A 6,494-nucleotide genomic window follows, 5' to 3' on the forward strand; every position below is an offset into this window, starting at 1 on the left:
TTCCTTTAAAAATTCACCTTCTACGGGCTCCTAGGTGGCTCAGTTGGTTGAGCATCTGCCTTTTGCTCAGGTCATGATCCCAGGGTCCTGGGATAGAGTCCCTCATCAACTCCCTGCTCAGCTGGCAGCCTGTTTCTCCCTCTCCCTCTGCTTGTTGCTCCCCCTGCTTGTGTTCTCACTCACTCTCTCTATCTGTGTCTGTCAAATAAACAAAATAAAATATTTTTTTAAAAATAAAAAGAAATAAATAAAAATTCACCTTCTAAGTGAAATCAGCATCAAATATAAAAATTAATGTTAGGATAGAATTAAGGTGGCAATGGGATGGTTAGGTATTTTTCTCCAATTAACTAAAGGCTTTCATCAATCTTGTACAAATCTGAAATGAAATCTATGGAATGCGCACATATTCTGATTGTCAAAGTTACATTCTAGGAGCCTCACAGTGTACAATTTGGAAAATTCAGAATTTTGGACATCCTTTGAAATTACCATATTCAAATTATTCCTCATTTTCTTTGTTAGAAAATTGTAAAATATCTAATCAGCTGCAGAACAACAGATATGTCAGCAACAAATAAGTTAATGCAGCAGTCCAGAGCCTGCACCATGGAGTCAAATGGCTGGGATTTAAATCCCTGCCCTGTCCCCTACCAGGGTGTGACTTAGAACAAGTTACTGAACCTCTTTCTGTGCCTCTTTTTTATCATCTGGAGATTGGGGATTGTAATTATGTCTTTTCCACAGGGGTTTTGTGAGTATAAAATGAGTCTTTTTCTTATTAAGAAATGATTTTTTTTTTTTCACAGAATCATACGGTTATCCGGAAAATCTGAGATTTAATCACACAGCAAAGATTTTAGAGAGATGTAATGTAGCACAGACAAATCCAGAGGCAGTCAAGCTCAAGGGTTCTGGATGTGCTTGTGTTTGAGTCTGGGTTGCTTTGCTCACTAGATGAACACTTTGGGGCAGTTTACTTAACCTTTGCGTGACTGTTTTTCTCCATTTACCGAAGGCATCTTCAGTGGTCACCTCATCGTGTTCTTGAGATAATGAGGGAAGGAATGGGGATCCCTCGGTGGCGCAGCGGTTTGGCGCTTGCCTTTGGCTCAGGGCGCGATCCTGGAGACCCGAGATCGAGTCCCACGCCGGGCTCCTGGAGACCCGAGATCGAGTTCCACGCCGGGCTCCTGGTGCATGGAGCCTGCTTCTCCCTCTGCCCCTCTCTCTCTCTGTGTGACTATTATAAATAAATTTTAAAAATTAAAAAAAAATGAAGGAAGGAATGTTTGAAATAGTCTCTGGTAGATGGAATAGTTTAAATATTAAGAATTCTTCTTCTTCTTACTATTCTTATTGATGTGGAAATATTGAGGTTTGAATCAGATGGTCAAGAAAGAATTCTTGAGACGTCTTTGATGCTAAAAGGCAGTTTTATTAAAGCACAGGGACAGGACCCATGGGCATAAAGTTTTGCACTGGAGTTGTGACGGGTGGCTGACTACACACTTTCAAGTTAGGATGTGGGTAGGGACAGCACAAACCTGCAACATATTTTGGAAACAGGGTTTCTAGGACCCTGGGGGCTAGCTATTGTTAGTAAATGGTCATTTATTACTGTCTAGTAAAACCTTAGTCATGAGACCCTTCAGATGTATTTCAGTGGGCCATAATGCTTGGAGGATGATTGCTAACATCTATCTTGGGGGGCAGAGATAAAGGAAGTTTCCAAAGAGTTTCTATATGTTTGGAGTAGAATCACAGGATTCTGGGGTGGGGGTGGGGGCTACAACTGCCTTTTGCCCTTAGCAAAATATCAGCATCGAAGCAATTGAGTTCCCAGAGGAAGGTCACTAACTGCCTGTTTCAAGGACTTAGTAATGAGCCACAAGTAGTAAGCGCATTTTTTTCTTTTGCCTTCATTTCCCCTATCACTTACTATATTTTATCTCTTAAACTGATAACATTGATTATCCAGTTAGTCATTTTTCCTATCTCAAAGAACAATGTAGATGGCTGCTTAGTAGTGATCAAGATGAATGAAAGAAAAAAGGTGTACTATAATTTGTTCCAAATTGTGATGCATGTGGCAGGGAGGTATGTGAGCTGATCCACTGGGTATGTGCGGTCATCCATTTCTTTCATTCAATGAATGAAATAGGAATTCTATTGAATAATAAAATAAAATTTCAATAATAAGAAGAATGTTCAATAATATTTAATGTATACCTTGAATATTGTGGATACAAAAGAAGGCTGGGCCTCAAGAAGATTTTACAGATTGATGTGAACTTTTGAAAGTTTAGAAATAATGTACAGAAAAAAACTATAAAAAAGATAAGCAATTTCATAGAATGGACTGAAGCACCAACACCCTGGATCTCTAGTGTAGTTCTGCCACTTATTACTCTGTAATTCTAAAAAGTAGTCCCAGATTAAAAGCATTAGAATCACCAGGATGATTCTTAGAAACACAATTTCTAGAGCCCACCCCAGACCTACTGAATCAGAAATTCAGAGCATGAAGTTCAGCATTCAAGTTCACATCTTCCAGGTGGTCCTAATGCAGGTTAAAGTTTAGGAGAATCCTCTCAAGCAATTACCTTCACTGGGTTCATTCCCTTAACTGTAAAGTAAAGAGGTTGAACTATGTCCCTCTTTTCCTTTATTCCTTCAGTCCAGGAAATTATGGCCACCCCAAATTATTTTCATCAATATTTTAGTTTCATTATGTATCAGTAAATGTCTCAGTTAGAAATTGTCGTCTTACGGAGTAGCTTCAACAATTCATAGTATTTCTGTTGTCTGAAACAACTCAGGAGATGTGAAGTGTGAATTAATTTCTTCCAGTAAATTACCAATTTTTGTCATCTCAGTAATTGTTTCTGTGTGAAAGATTGCTTGCAAAACTATTTGAGAGAAAATGTAGGAAAGTTGAGAAATAAGGTTTCAACATTACAAGGAATTCTTTTTAAAAATTATACCAGATCCATAAAGTTTGGTTTGACTAACCCAAGTGTGAATAATTTTCTCTGAAAGAAATTTTAATTCTTTGCTATTGTGCCAATGAGAAGTGTGTAAGAAGATAAAATAAATGCAAATAACTTGATTGATTTCAAATTATGTCAAAGCAATATATATAGAGAGGGAGTTCTCACTTTGCAAGGTTATGTGTGGGATCATAAAACAGTTTCGGATGCTGACACCCTGCAGAGCAGTCTTACTAATCAATGAAAAATTTTACAAATGTCCTATGGCCTTTAACATTTTTTTGCCAACACATTAAAAACTTCCTTACAGTTAGTCATAAATATATCAGGAAATGAAAGAATAATAATATTTTAGTACATTCTAATTCAATGCTTCAATAATATTGATAATTACAATGTCTTATTTATTAGTAAGATCTTATTAGAGAGACCTGCTTCTGGGATATAGAAAAGACATACTTTACTGCTCCATAAGAACAACTAAAAAACATGGATATTATATTTAAACAAATGTAAGAAGGCTGAAAATTGGAGAGAAGAAGGTAGACTGCCCAGGGACCCAAGACCTGAGGAACAATATGGTGGTAGGTTGCATTTTCTCTTTATCTCAAATATCCCAGACTTAGAGGTGAAGAAGCCAGCAACCAAGAATGGCCAATGGATATAGACCTAGAAAGGCCCAACACAAACCTACCATCTCTAGATAATGGAGCAGGAAATGGCAGCCTAGCAGCACAAAAAAATGTTTGAACAATAATCCCTCTACTTCAGAGAGTACTATAGGAGAAGCTGCAGTCTTTCTTCCACAGTGTTAGTAGAGGCTGGGTGGGACTTAGACTTTCATCCAGTGGAGGCTATAAAGAAACACCCCAATCACCCACTCCTCCCTCAGGGTGATATAAAGAAATTTAAGTGTGGAGGCAGGACTTTCATCCTTGCCAAGTGTAATGAATCCCCCCACCAACACTATGCAGTGTCAGTAGACACCCTGTGTGAGGGGTCTGGACTTTTACTCTCTCCTGTCAGTACTGAGGTACCAGTGGGATGGTGTTAGAAGTGACTTCATGTCAAGTTAGTACTTTCACCAACGTCCAGTAATAATAAGGCCTGTCCATCAGTGGAGGCCACATTGGGAACAATAATGAGGGACTTCTATACTCCTTAGCCAGAAAAGTATCAAAGGAGGCCTACTGGGGAACCAGAACCACCCCTTCTACTCTCAAAGGTACTGAGGAGCCCCTCCTACCATGGAGTCAAGGGAGTTAGAGTGGAGACTCCCACTTCCCTTGCCAGATCAGTGTCAAAAAAATCCAGCTAAAATAGAAGGTTTAAATAAAGCCTTGAGTCTCATAATGTAATATTCAAAATGTTTGGGTTTGAACTGAAGATCATTTCTTATACTTAGAACCAGGAAAATTCCAACTTGAATGAAAAAAGACAATCAACAGACATCAACACTGAAATGACAAAGATGTTAGAATTATTTAAAAAGTTTATAAACAAGCCTTCATAAAAATGCTTCCGAGAGTAATTATGAGTGTGTTTGAAATAAATGGGAAAACAGAAAGATTCATCAAAGAAATAGAAGACATAAAGAAGAGCCAAAGAGAGGTTTTAGAACTGAGAAATACATTAGCTGAAATGTAAAAGTTCAATTGATGATCTCAACAGCTGAATGTAAGGGCAGAGGAAAGTAGTAAACTTGCTGGAAGAAAAATAGAAATAACAACCCAATCTGAACAAGAGAGAAAAGAGATGAAAATGAACAGAGTCTCAGGGACCTGTGAGACTGTATCTTTTTCTTTTTTTATAATAAATTTATTTTTTATTGGTGTTCAATTTACCAACATACAGAATAACACCCAGTGCTCATCCCATCAAGTGCCCTCCTCAGTGCCCGTCACCCATTCACCCCCACCCCCCGCCCTCCTCCCCTTCCACCACCCCTAGTTCGTTTCCCAGAGTAGGGAGTCTTTATGTTCTGTGTGAGACTGTATCTTAAGATCTAACATTTATGTCAACTGAGTCTGGAAAATAGAAAAGGAAAAAGGCACTGCTTCAAGCTCACTTGAGGAAATAATGTCTAGAAATTCTTCAAATTTGGCAACACCTCCTCCACCAAACCAAACCAAACCAAACACCAAACCAAACCAAACCAAACCAAACAAAAGCTACAAACTCAAGAACCTGAGCAAATCCCAAATGGGATAAACCCAAAGGAATTCTGTAAATATCTAGGCAGTATATATCCCAAGCCCATAAAGTTTCAAAATGGATAAAGGAAGACCACTACCCTGCAGTGATAATTTCTAGTGTTGTTAGACATAGAGACATGGAAAGCAATATAATTTTAATCAGTGTAATAGTGTCGCAGGGTTGCAGGGTTCTTGTCTCAGGGAGTCGAAGAATGAATCTAGGGGGCACAAAATGGTGAAATGAAGTGAAATTTATTATAAAGTGAGGACAGAAAGGAAAGAAAAAAAGCTTCTCTATAGTGAGAGGAGTCCTGAAGGGGTTGCCACTGAAGGGTGTTATGGTCAGTCTCTTATAGGGAACTTGGTAAATATCTTCTCTATAATCTTTAAGACAAACAAGGTGGATTTGTAACTTTTATGAAAATATCTCATCTATATTAAGAACAAACAGGTGGATTTGTTATGTTCTCTTCTCTCTGGTTAACATCTCATCCATAATGTTTCTCCACATCTGGGATTTCTGTGAGCCTGGTCATGTAGCCTCCCACCCATTCCTACCTGGCCTCCCCTGTCCCTGACTTAATGGTTGTTATGGTGAATGTCAATGAAGTTTGCCATGGGACACCAGAGGGAGGAACCTTGGAGGAAATCACTCAAACTGAGCTTCCAATTACAAATGCACCCAAAAGGAAGGATCTTGGTAAGGGGCATAAGAGGAACACATTGGCAGAAGGAAAGCATGAACAGAGACAAAAAGGCTTGAAACAATAGAGTGTGAGTATATTTTGATATTACTACACTGCAACTTGTAAATTAGATAAGGAGAGATAAAACTAAGGGTGATAGTGTGTGAGACACTATGTCAGCATTTGGAAGATTTAACATTAAGTACTGATAGTTCCCTGTTCCCTTTGAGGAATTTGATAAGGTACTAATAACCTATTGTGTTATTTGAGGAGCCCAAGAGGACTGATGTTCTACAAAGCATCTTTGTGACTAATCTTATATGGTCACGGTGATCAAGGCTTTAGACTAAAGCCTTAAATGTCCTTGCCAAAGAGCCCTTAAGTTTTTTAAGCAAATGGTAAAATAATAATTGACCATCTGTCATTAATATTAGGGTGCTATTTTTATCTTCTTTCTTATCATCTGTAATGTGTAAACATTCTATGGAAGCATCACAAAACACAAAAACAAGCTTCATTGTAGGAGAATCAGGGTATTGGGGTAGTATAGGGGCATCTGTGTAGAAATTGATATTGATAAGGAAGAAATTCTGGGAGGATAAAACACCTAAGGCAAAATA

This window comes from Vulpes lagopus, chromosome 8 (genome assembly GCF_018345385.1).
Source record: "Vulpes lagopus strain Blue_001 chromosome 8, ASM1834538v1, whole genome shotgun sequence".
Lineage (NCBI taxonomy): Eukaryota > Metazoa > Chordata > Mammalia > Carnivora > Canidae > Vulpes > Vulpes lagopus.